A 13,947-nucleotide genomic window follows, 5' to 3' on the forward strand; every position below is an offset into this window, starting at 1 on the left:
ACCACGCGAATCCTTCGGACGGCAGAAAATTTGATCAGGAAACGCGATTTGATGCGCCAGTTGTGGTCCGAGGTCGGGGACGATGGATCAATGAAATAAGTAGAAATAGTGTTAACGCGTTATGCAGATACCGCTCGATATACATACATATTAGTTTTCCGGGTTCGATATTGTTTGACGATGACACAATAGTATACGAATATCTAGAGATATCGAAGAAAGTGAAAATTAGAAAAGGTAACTTTAGTGACAATGATTATGGATTCTCTACAATGACGTGTGAGCGTCGATAATATGCATAGGTCCACATAAAGGTGTCGATCTAACGAGATTATGTCACAATATCAACACTAGAGATGCCATTACTTCCACAACATTTAATATATTAATATTTGCTAACGTCGCCAATGCCATAAACGCTGAATTATTCAAAGTTTCGCCTAATCATTCGTACACTAAATTCACCCAAAACGATCCGAACAAAAGTCGGTTCAAGCTACCGGAAGCATATGAACGAGACGATAGAGGCAATGGCAGATGGACAGAAAGGCAAGAAAGAGATAAAGCATGGTTACACTGTCGGTCCAATACGTATTGTCAGGTGGGTAGAGATCCCCGGTTCGAAATCGGGCAACATCGTATCTCCGGTGCACGTCGATGTTGGCTTCTTTCACAGGGGCGTGCGTTATGCTAGCACGTAAACGAGAGTCAGTCTGAAAGGAGAATGAGCGAATAGAGGTAAAAAGGAAAAAGATGAAAGAAGAAAAGAGGCGGGAGAGACGATGAGCTACCGCAAGGGAAGGATACCACGAGGCACGACGTGGCGCGGCACGGTGGTGAGATTGCCCTAACACACAACACAATCCGGCGGCTTCGTCTGCTTCGATGGATTTTAAAAGATCCCCGAGATTATTACTTTTTCCTTTTCTTTCATTTTCATTCTTCTATTATTATTTCAGAGGAGAGGCGAGGAGCGGATGGTTGCGCCCGCGCAACCACCCCGCTCGACTCCCTCCTCTCTCTCCCTGTTCCGCGTGTTTATACCTATACACACGTATATATGTACGTATGTACGTATGTACGTGTATATATATACACGTATAGGTGTATATAGGCCCGTGGATGTGGCCGGGATGCTCGCTCGAGTTCGTGTACGTATTGGTCGCGTCCCAGGTTCAGCTAGGCTGGGTTTGGGTTGGGTTGGATGCGTGGAAACCATGGACGACTTTGGGTAGGCTCGTTGGTTTCCCGCCGCGACTATCGGCGCGTATTGAAGCTCATCGTCACGGAAGTAACGTCGGGACAACGGCAGCGGCCTGAACGGGAGTGAGGACAGGGTGAACGTCGGAGAAAGAGGGACGGGCTGCGAAACGAGACGGGAGATGGACGGAGACCGAACGTGCACGGGACAGGGATAAAAACGACACGGAAGAAAGAGAGGGAGTCGCGAGTAAGGAAAGAGGAAACGAAGGGAAGGGTGGCACCAGATGCTGCCTGCCGGTTCTACGCCACCACCGACGAGTTTCCCGCTCGTGCCTTCGCTTCCATTTCGTGTCGATACTCCTCGGGCTTTTTCTGCCCTCGCGTCTCGACAACATATATGCTCAAGGACTGCATCATGATACCACTCGGACCCGCGAAACTATGTTTCACCTATGTTATATACTAGGTATACAATATACTAGAAAGATTAGTTAGTAAGGCTATGCTCTAAGCTTAATTGCAAACACAAGATATAAAGTAGTTGAGGTAGGGAGTATGTTAGAGATTTCATCTCAGTAGGAATAGTGCGAAATCATTTAGAATGAAATCATGTTAAAAACAATATGGCTGCGATTGATTATTCACATGTATAAATGTATCAAAAATGTATTATCTTTTCACTAATTGAAATTTTTATATTTTTATATTTCAATAACAATCTATCGAAGATCTAATTCATTCAGACTACATATCAATAAAATTAACTCGAAAATAATGCTTGAACAAATAAATAAAATACCTCTCACTCAAATGTCCAAAGGTTTTGTCCAACAAATCCCTTCACCTACAATTTATAACAAAATCGAAGAAATAGCTAAAGGGTGCATTTACTTCATTTTTTACTCGAATCGTATACTTCAAATTGATCGTATAAAATTGTAAAGCGTTTCGGGAAATTTTCTTGCATCACTTCCCCGGATGCTGTCTCGTTGGGCGTGAAAGGCGAATGCAACATCCTGTTCGCGGATCCTCTCGGCGAGTAGAAGAGGGCACTGTTCGATGAATCCGCTCGAATCCCACACGAGTTGGGATCGCTGGCGCACAATATGCGCCGGCTCGGCACAAAGCTGAAAGCCGAACGCTATTATTAACTCCGACCGATTTCTTACAATGCCGGATTTAGTAAGGGTTGTCCCATTACGTACAGTTGATCACACTCGAGCTGCAGGTAAAGTACAGGTGTGGGTATTCGCCAAGTTAAATCCTCCAAAAGCGGGACGCGTTCAGTTCCACGATCCTACCCGGAGAAATAATGATCCAGGGCGCGAATATCGTCGTCCATTTTGCGTTTTCCTTAGGGTTCAAGAAGTATTTTTTAAATTGAGAAAGTTTGTTTTGGGAATTTGAGGAGTTGGGATTTGGAGTTTGGAGTTTGAAGATTTTAGGGGTTGAAAATTGAAGATTTGAAAAATTTGAGAATTGTAGATGGAGGAGTTGTAAATTTGACAATTCAGAAATTGGTAATTTTGGGAGTTTGAGAACTTGGAAATTTATAAACCTTGGAAATTAAAAATTTGAGAAACTTGAAATCTGAGAGATTGAAAATTGTAAATTTAAAAAATTAAGAATTTCCATCTCTAGAAACTACCCGCATAAGTTATAAATTTTGCAGAATCAGAAATCTAGGCTTATAAAAATTAAAAAAATTATTACATGAAAATATTAGTGCCCGTGAGCACCAAGTATTTCGTACAATAGAAAATTTGATTGGGCAAAAGGTGTATACCGTAAGCGCACGTAAAGCATGGTAAGAGTCGTTGGAGGATCGAAGCTGAAGATGTTAGCTCGCTAGACCGAGCTGGCCGGAAATAAGATCACAATAGCTCTCCTCGGTTAAGACAGTATTACACAACGATACCACGGTGTAACAAGGATAAGCTCCTAAAAGCTGCAGTCTATATTCCCGCGACCAATCGTTGTGTACATTGATCCCTTCTCTGTGCTTCATGCTCCGCGAAGCGTTTCGTACACGTTTCAAAGGATTTTTGTCAACGACACCTCGACTAAATGCGTGTTCGAGGTTCGCATCCTTCGTTGTATATAATCTCCAACATACATTACACTACTTTTACATTATACAAAAAATATGGAACCTAATTAATATTGAGGATGATCTTCAGAAAAACTTGCATTGTTATTCATGTCCCTACCTATCCCTTTTTTTTCCTACTTTTATGGGAAGAAATGAAGAAGGGATATTCATAGTTCAGTTGTTTCTGTTTTATTAAACTTTGATTTTGATGCTTGTTGAAGATACGATAAAAAAAATTGTATAAAATATATGGGGGTTAAGTGAGACTGTCTTTGTTGCAGAGGCTCTTCTAATCCTTTTCTTGAAATACAATCTCCATGAAATAAAAGAATAGAATTATTGTTAAAGATATTTAATGTAATGTTTGAAATAGTCTGAACATAACTTCAAAATCATCATCATGCTTGTGAGAAGCAGAGTCGAAATCAGATTAAAGAGGGTAAAACCTCTTCCCTTCTCCCGATACAAAACATAATCTCCACAAAAGAATAGCAACAGTAAGCTTCTCTAAAATTTGAAACGACCCAAAACAATTTACTTTAGCTCCAAAAACCTCAAAAGCACCATCACCATCAAAAGATGTCCCAAAAGAAAGATCCTCGTAGTGAAGCTATTGAAAGAGTAGTTGAAAGTAAGACCTAGAAGTACGCGAACAAGTCGCAGACATTCGTCGATTCTCTGGATGATAGGTAACGTAAAGAGAGAAAGAGGGTCAAGCCCGGTAGGTTCACCGATTTCTCGTGTGTACGTCTCGCGGAACCTACGATACATCATTTTCGGCTGGGATGATCTTACGGTAGATTTACCATTTGTACAGTTTATGGGCGTCGGTCTGGGCCATAAACTTGGTTGGCAATGACGGGAACGCGGGTCGCCGGCGACCAAGTTGGGTAAGCTCGACCGAAGCCTGAACTACTACAACGACAAGAAGCAAGAGAAAGGGGAAGGAACGGGGGTGAATCGGAGGGAAATCTCGTGGCCTCGAGGAACCTCACGGGGGTGGAAGTAGTTGGGGATCCTGCGGAGGCAATAATCGTGTCCCCCAGGTTGCTAGCGACGAAAGTGCCGTCGATCTATTGCTCTCCCGCTAACCTACGTCCTGTCGAGCACCATTACTTGGACCAGCCACTACCGACATTCTTCTTCTTCGACCGAACATTTCTACCCCGTCATCGTACGTTGCGCGATTAAATAGTTGTCGATAGTTACGGGGTCTTGGTAAACTAGATTGCTTGACGGGACTTGTTGCGGTAATACTCGATGAAAGTACAGGAAGTGTACCTAATACCGTCCATACATAGTCACATCTCGCACAGGAAATTTTCACACGTCGATTATGAATTACATCCATACGTTCAGACATTAAAAATTTATAGGTTTCGATGATCCTGCTGTATGTTACAGGATACATGGTAATTGACATAAATTCATTTATACATTTCATATAATGATATTATATGTTACTGTTACCTGTGACTAAAGTGATTTCAATTCAAATTTTACTAGGTACTTACATATTACCCTAAGCAAGTATTTATTCTAAATGTAGATTCGTAGCGTCTCACACAACAATGACAAATTCGATAAATCTGGACAGGTCGCAATTTAGAAATTTGGAAATTTGAAGAATTTGATAACAACATACTCCATGAATTTAATAACCAAAAATGTTTAAATCCCTAAACTCGATATAAAATTTTAAAAGACAGTAATTTAAACGCTTAAAAATTCTCTATTTATGCGTTTCTAAATTTTTAAAAATACACCTGGTAACCCACGAATTGTTCCGCGAGCGATTGATCCAGCGTATTACATAAACAAACAATAATATTAACAATTGTAAAGCTTATTATCGGTTGCACCGAAAGAATCGTACAACGATCGTTATTGCGCTGGTAAACAATTCACCGAAAGCGCAATTATTGGAATGTGCTCATTTTCCAGTAGGAGCAACGTGAACGACTAACGACGCGTACAAATTCGATCCAGCGTGCACGTCGCGGGCTTAATGCGAATCGGATCACCGTCGATTCGTCGTGGAACGCGGTAAATCCTTTTTGCGAGAATGTCATTCATCGATTCCAGGATACCTGCAACGAGAATCGAATGCCTACGCTATGCGGAGATAGTCGAGAAAAATGTTCGACGTTCCATTGAATTCTCTTTCTCCCTCCGTTTCTCTTATCCTTATCGAGCTCTACCTTCTTGTTATCCTATTTTCACTCGATAGACGATTCAATTTGTTTATCATTTTATCGTCTCTTTTTCCTATTCTCTGTTAACTTTTTTATTATTCAATCTTCTGCTTTACTATATTCAATATACTTGCTACGTGCTAATATACGTATATTTTAACAAGAGTAACATATTAGAATATTGTTATTATAATACCGTTATCAAAGTAGAAATGTTCGGAAAAATATAGACATATATTATATAAAATATAACTATTCTTATTACGTAGTATGCAAAAATTGTCATTTGTAATGTTACAATGAATATAGAAATTAATCAAGCTCGAAGAATAATATCTTAGTTAATATGCAACAATAATAGCAATTCGCCCGAAGTCCATCTCCGAATATTACTTGATCCGCCATATTGCTTCATATCGGGCAATTCAACCTGAAACACCCTCAGTACACCGTGGTCTAAAATTTATTCCTTAATAATCCGAAGTCGAGGTTGAACAAAAAAGAGTTATTCATACATTAATTATTTTTTGTCGCCATATTTCTGCCATTAATTTCCCGACGTATTTACCCGTACACCTTTACTGTACCTACTCATTTACTCTTGCACCCCTTTCCCCTCAATTTCTCCTTTTGCACATTGAATCCAATAGTAGGTAGCTACCAGCATCCGTTCCGCGTTCTCTCTTTCCGCTTTTCCTTCGGCTCTCCTCGTCGCTCATTCACGTGCAATCATCCATTCTTCGTCTCCTAAATCTCCTTTGCCTCGATGTTCGCAAATTACTCTCTCATCCTTTCCCCTCTTAACCCACTTTCACGTTACCCCTTACCTCTCTTTCACCATTCACCGCTTCGTATCCTCCTTTTTTTCCCCTCTATCCTTCCCACGTGTCCTCTTTCTCTCGTTCGATGCTCTTCCGATCGTTCCTTTCCTCTCGTCTGTCCTATTTGTCCCCTCCGGCAGCCTCCACCCGCCGCGCTGGTTCTGCGGATCAGAAGCCGAATGGAAATTAAATGCGCAGTCGGCCGTTACGTCGATTGATTTGTATTCTCCGATCTGCCGGCACGACGAGGAAGTGTGCTAAACTGCGGGATTTATGTTCTCTCCTAATTGCGTCTACCCCCACCCCTTAAACCCCGGGCAACCCCTCGGCTCTCGTTGTTTCATCGACTGTGCTTCGCCGTCCTTTTTCGTCCTGCACCCCTTACGGGATTGCTTTCGCGTTTCCTACAAACTTTCATCATACGCGCTGTATTTAGGAATAGTAGGTCTATGGTACCAAATGGACTCACTCGTCCGTGAATGCCGGGACATGTGGTGATATTTCACGTTGGTTACTACGCAAGGTGATAGAGGCACGTGGTGGACGTAGGACAATGCGTAGAAATATGAACGCGTGCCGATATAGGCACGTGGCGATACAACGCGCGGAAATGTGGATGCGTGCTGATGCAGCGCGTGGAGATATGAACGGGTGGTGATATAACGCGTGGAGATAGGCATGCGTGGCGATACAACGCGTAGAGATATGGGAGCGGTGACATAACGTGTGAGGATATGGATGCGTAGCGGTACAACATATGGAAATATGGACATATGACGATATAACGCGTGGAGATATGAGCGGGTGGTGATATAACGCGTGGAGATAGGCATGCGTGGCGATACAACGCGTAGAGATATGGGAGTGGATATAACGTGTGGGGATATGGATGCGTGGCGGTACAACATATGGAAATATGGACATATGACGATATAACGCGTGGAGATATGAGCGGGTGGTGATATAACGCGTGGAGATATGAGCGGGTGGTGATATAACGCGTGGAGATAGGCATGCGTGGCGATACAACGCGTAGAGATATGGGAGCGATGATATAACGTCTGTGGATATGGATGCGTGGCGGTACAACATATGGAAATATGGACATATGACGATATAACGCGTGGAGATATGGGACGAGTGGTGATATAACGCGTGGGGATATGAATGCGTAGAAATATGAGATCGTAGGAATGGTATGAGTAGAGACATGGGTGCGTCGAAATTTAGAAACGTAGAAACACGTCTGCATAGCAATGCAATGCATAATATATTCTCGTTATATTGCCAAGTTTTCACAAACTACCAATACACCAACTCCATCATATTAATTAAGTGTGGTACACTTTCACCGTTATTAACCTGTTTAAACTTTAACGTATCAATTCCATCTATTATTACATTATTTACAATTACATCCAATTGGAGTTAAACGCAGCTCGGACTGACTTGCGGTTAATTCGAGATTAATTAATCACGTAATTTCGTTAACAGAGAGGCGTCAACGTTCCTTTGAAATGAATATTTAGCACCGAGATATTTTTAGCGGTCCGACGTATTTTTAGGATCTTGCATAGAAATACTCGATCATCCATGATCCGTTGGGGTTGTTTCTCGAGCAGCCTGTAACTTCTCAGAGGGGTGCGTGAAACTTTGTATACCGAATCTATTAATAAAGAAACAATACGTGACACGGGATTATTCTGAGATTTCTAATTCGTGGAAACATATTCCGTTACGTTTACAGGAGCGTTTAATGAAATTATTTGTATGATCGCTCGTGGACGTGTCGGTGACAGTTCACGGTGAAATTCACGATTGAATCGTCGAGCAAGCGTTTAATTATCATAGATTGGCAGGCTGACTCGATTATCGTATGCTCGATGATTTTCTCCCCTTGTCGCGGCGGTAATCGTTAATGTAATAACGGGGAAAAAATCAGGCGGAAGCGCGCGAATCAAACCCCGGAGAAACATCATACACTCTGTCGTATTAATAATAGCGTGTGTATGATAACGCGTTGGCGTTGCCGGTCGTTGAATGAAAGTCATTATCATAGATAACTCGAACCCCATGGATCGTGCAACCCCCTGTGGACGATTATACACGTTCCCGTATATACATAGAACATCCCCCGATCATTTTTCTCGCTCCACTTACGGACGCTTCACGAATTCGTGGAATCGAGTTTATATAAGTTCGTATTTATAGGCGTATCAATGTTTGACATAAATGGACGTAATTGGAATGTTATGTTGGATTAATGTATGGAAATGTGAGACGATGGTTAACGCATTTTATTGAAGTGCGACATGAGGGATGAAATTGTTGCTGTTTATGAAAGTTACTGTTACGGAAAGTTTAGCTAAGTTGATGCTCATTCGGAAATAAAAGGTACTTGTAGTGGTTGTTTTGATGAATTGTTATATTACAACTTAAATATAATTGTTATAATATAATATAATATAGTAATGAAATTGTGTATTTTTCTGTGCATAACTTTTGTTGAGTAAGTTATGTGGATAGGTGATAACTGAAGATACATAAATGTAATCAAAATTTTTCTGTTTGATAATAAATTTTGGAAGAAACTGGACTATGTATAAATACAAATAAATTGTTGAATCTCTATTTACAAAATTTTTACAAATGTTCCTTGTGCGATAAAATGTACTCTATCTGAATCGTCCTGCCATCTGACACACGTCTATCAAAGTAATATTAAATGAATATGTAAAATTGTACTATTTGACTACTTCAATTATAATAATTAATAAAAACAAAAAATACATCTTTTGCAGTACTTGCTGTACGTAGATAACATTGTTTTGTTTTTGATTTAAAAAGGTTTTACCGATACACAATGCATAGTATCTACTTTATCGATACTTTGGAAATACAGAGACCTCACGTATCGATAATCGTTATGTTACAAAGTCGATAACATCAACTTTCAACCCTTTTTTTATTGTCCATCAAATATTAATATAATAATGTCATGATACAATTATTCATTAATTTTGAATTATTCCAATTAATCACAAATGTTACTTTCTTCGAAAAAAAGATTGAGCCCATTGGTTTTTTCATTCGTCGCCAGATGACGATAGCAACGCCATTTTAAAACTACCTACTGATAAGAAATTCAAAACCAAATAGCGTTATCACAATATTTTCAGCTAATCAAAATAATTAACTTACACGGAAGAGGTATTTTTGACAGCTAAAATTAAGAAATGAAAAAAACATTAGTAATAAGAGTTGTGAACCATAGAGGAAGTAAGCTTGCTTTATTAAATACAATATCTGCAAATAACAATTTGCACCAAATATTTGATTTCAAACTTTTATTCTATTAAGTGAGCATCAAAACATGTTTTAAAAATCTCTCTTCAAGAAATTAATTATTTATCTAAACATTTATTATAATCAATTCGAGAAACAATTAATTATGTATAAAGTGAAAACGATTAAAAGGTGTTACTAATCAGGTTACTTCGTGCAGTGAGTGTCTAATCGAACGTAGACTTTCAATTCATTACGAAACAACTATCGTCTGCATAGTAGGCACGTCTTCAAGAATCACGTATACTAACCATATTAAGATACTGCGCTTCTGATAAGGATCGATTTCAAGGCCACAGAATCCACTCTTACCGATCTGCTTGTACAACCGGTTTCCTTGAACTCTGCTGATAGTTCGAATCTTCAAATTTTCAAATTCCAAAGTTTTGAATCAATGTATTTCTAAATTCTTTGTTGATTTTGAAATTGATACAAATGATCAAATCTCTGAATTTGCAAATTGTTAGATTCCCAACATTTACGTTTCGAAGTTGGCGAATATCGGATTATCAAATTTTCAGATTTTGCAATGTCTAAATTGTCAAGGGCTGAATTATCCTATATTTCAAAGTTATCAAGTCCCTAAATTGGCAAATTCCTGAATTCTCAAGTTCCAAAATTGGCAAATTTCCAAATTCTCAAGTTTCCAAATTCTCAAATTTCCAAATTCTCAAGTTTCCAAATTCTCAAGTTTCCAAATTTTCAAATTTCCAAATTCTCAAATTTCCAAATTCTCAAGTTTCCAAATTCTCAAGTTTCCAAATCCCCAAATTTTCAACTTCTCAAATTTCCAAATTCTCAAATTTCCAAATTTTCAAGTTTCCAAATTCTCAAGTTTCCAAATTCTCAAGTTTCCAAATTCTCAAATTTCCAAATTTTCAAGTTTCCAAATTCTCAAATTTCCAAATTTTCAAATTTCCAAATTCTCAAGTTTGCAAATTCTCAAGTTTCCAAATTCTCAAGTTTCCAAATTCTCAAGTTTCCAAATTCTCAAGTTTCCAAATTCTCAAATTTCCAAATTCTCAAATTTCCAAACTATCAAATTTCCAAATTCTCAATTTTTCAAACTACCAAATCCCAAAATTGCTTAAATCCCCAACTTGACGAATCCCCAAATTCTCAAACCCCCATGTTGTCAAATCTCCAAACTCTTAAATTTCCTAATTTCCTAATTTCCAATTCCCAAATGACCAAATTTCCAACTTCCCTATACCCAAATTTCCAACTCCCCTCTACCCAAATTTCCAAATCCTCTACACCCAAATTTCCAACTCACCTATACCGAAATTTGCAACTCCCAAGTTACCAAACTTCCAACTCAACATAAAAGATCCATATCAAAGAACTCCAGCAAAGGACGCAAGAATCATATTACATACAGGCGTCTACACCTTCACCTTTCTCTCTGTTGCAACCAAAATTCTCCATTGAATTATTATTACATTTCGCGCAACATATTAACATCGGACCGGCTCAGGTGTTTCACCAGGCACCTGCCAAAGGGTCCACTTTCACAAAGTATCGTTCAATCGAAAACCGAAAATACAAAGTCTTCGAAGGAACAAAATCGCGAAAGAACATTGAGAAAGCAAGTAAAGGGTCGAATAATCGATGAGATTTTTTATCGCCAACAATCGCTTTTGTCTAAAGCCTTAAACAAGCTTTAGTAACTGCAAAGGCGTACGTTTGCTGAGACACGCTATTCGTGACTAATCTGACCTTCACCCTTGCCTCGTTTCACCGGCTGGTCATTTCTCTTCCACTAGCCTAACTTCTCAAACCTGTGTTGCAGTCAGGTGTTCACTCTCCGGATGATGAAGTGTTTCTGTCCTTTTACAACTGGTTCTTCCTTTAATCTTCCTTTTTCGTTGATTAACTGATTAAGTCGATCGATAGAACCGTGAATGATGAGGAACTTGGAACTTTTTTCATCCGTGCAACAGGTTCTTCCTTTAGCCCTTGATATTTAATAAACTTTAATATCTATTAACAGCTTTCATTGATTTATATTCTTTCGTGATTTATTTCGCCCTGAAATCAATTACGGCTGTGAATATTAAATTGTTGAGTGTTTTTCTCTTTTTGAAACAGGTTCTTCCTTAGTCCGCCATATTTGAAAATATTCTTTTATAATTATTTATAACATTCGTTTGCATTAATTGACTCCTTATCTCTTCTTATGATCGCTCAATTTTTAATTCTAAAACTGTGATAAAGTGTTTTGTTTTCCTGCAATAGGTTCTTCTTCACTTCTCCGTATTTGGAAAGATTCTTTTATAATTGTTTGTAACATTCATTCTCATTAATTGACTCCTTATTTTCTCTCACAGTCGCTCAATTTTAAATTCTGAAACTGTGATGAAGTGCTTTGTCTTTCTGCAACAGGTTCTTCTTCACTCCGCCATATTTGGAAAGATTTTCTAACATTTATTTATAACATTCATATACATTAATTGACTCTTTATCTCCTTTCACAATCGCTCAATTTTAAATTCTAAAACTGTAATGAATTAATTGAAACATTTTATCTTTCTGCAACAGATTCTTCTTCACTCCGCCATATTTGAAAAGATTCTCTAACATTTATTTATAACATTCATATACATTAATTGACTCTTTATCTCTTCTTACAATCGCTCAATTTTAAATTCTAAAACTGTAATGAATTAATTGAAACATTTTATCTTTCTGCAACAGGTTCTTCTTCACTCCGCCATATTTGAAAAGATTCTCTAACATTTATTTATAACATTCATATACATTAATTGACTCTTTATCTCCTTTCACAATCGCTCAATTTTAAATTCTAAAACTGTAATGAATTAATTGAAACATTTTGTCTTTCTGCAACAGGTTCTTCCTTTACTCCGTCATATTTAAAAAGATTCAATAATTATTTATATCATTCACATCCATTAATTGCCTCTCCCCTCTCGTTCAATTTTAAATACTAAAACTGCGAAAAATCCTGGATCGAGTTTTTATATCCTCCCAAGTTTTTTCTTCTGAATATTTAACAACATTTAAATCAAGATATTAACATTTCGTTACACTGTATTCCGTGTCAATTTGATACTGAAAATATAGGTGAGAAGCTCTTTGCTTCTTGACGACAAGTTCTTTCCTATTTACGTGATAATTAACGTGATTTATGAATAATGAAGAAGTTGAAACGTTCTGACATATGCAACAAGTTTTTCCTTCAGTCTTCAATATTTATTACATAGTTTCACCACATAATCTATCCGGTGCTTGCGTATAGACTGTAGAATTAATTTATTTAACTTCTTCAAGCATGATTACCAACGATGCAATGATGAAATTCAAGAAAAACATCAGGCTGCAACGTACATAATTTAATACAATGGTTTTATCAAGCAGTTTTTTTTGTGTGTGACCAGTTTTTAGTTTGTTCGAGATGAGGAGAATTCAGAATGATCAACAAGATATTTCTTTGAGAAGAAATATTATGATTTTATATTTGGTATGGAAATTACGTAATCATAAACAAATTTTTAACGACGCTACTGTTCAATCAATACATTTAAGATACTTTGGTTTAATGTATGTTGAATGACGTACCGGGTGCGTCTGGAAAACTGACTGAATTTCGAAGCTCCAAAACATTTTGAGAATGACGCACCTAGTGCGTCTGGAAAACTAACTGAATTTCTAAGCTCCAAAACATTTTGAGAGTGACGCACCTAGCGCGTCAGGAAAACTAACTGAATTCCTAAGCTCCAAAAAATTTTGAAAGTGACGCACCTAGTGCGTCTGGAAAACTGACCGAATTCCTAAGCTCCAAAAAATGCTGAAATCCTATAATCTTCACTCTTATGAATTTCTAAATTTTCAAACCCAAAATATTTCTAATGTTAAACCGACCAAGGTGAAAATTTTCAAAGGTCCAAATTATCTAATGACCAAAACTCCAATCTACAAGCTATCTAAATTTTAAAACTCGAAGACCTGCAACCTCCATAATTTTCCTCCGCCACTTTCACAGACACCTTGGATCAATAACAAGCAATTAACACGTAAAAGCTATCGATAGAATTGAAATAGAAGTTGAAATTCAACTTAAAGAGTAAAACCTTGGCAGAGCTATGACAAGGACATGTTCACCTAACCGATGATACCTTGGAAAGCAATATCGAAACGCGACTAAATGTCGCGACGCAGGAATCGAACTTGTCCTCTCAGGAAATCCTCCGGGACACAAAATGTCGGCAAAGAGGCACGAGTCACGTAACAGTCCGTAACGTTATTCAACGTCGATTAAGCGTGGTTA

The 13,947-nt window shown here is 38.2% G+C and overlaps 1 long non-coding RNA gene across 3 annotated transcripts in view; it reads right to left on the reverse strand.

Moving 5' to 3' along the window:
* Positions 1-1,839: 1,839 nt before the first annotated feature.
* Positions 1,840-13,947, reverse strand: part of LOC143264460 (uncharacterized) — a 31,206-nt gene continuing 19,098 nt past the window's right edge. For all 3 annotated transcript variants that reach the window (XR_013038186.1, XR_013038185.1, XR_013038184.1), the window contains 2 exons: positions 2,409-6,472; positions 1,840-2,330 (listed from right to left, as the gene is read on the reverse strand). This is a non-coding gene — a long non-coding RNA (uncharacterized LOC143264460). The remainder of the gene's footprint in view (positions 2,331-2,408; positions 6,473-13,947) is intronic.

The sequence above is a fragment of the Megachile rotundata genome, chromosome 5 (assembly GCF_050947335.1).
Source record: "Megachile rotundata isolate GNS110a chromosome 5, iyMegRotu1, whole genome shotgun sequence".
NCBI lineage: Eukaryota > Metazoa > Arthropoda > Insecta > Hymenoptera > Megachilidae > Megachile > Megachile rotundata.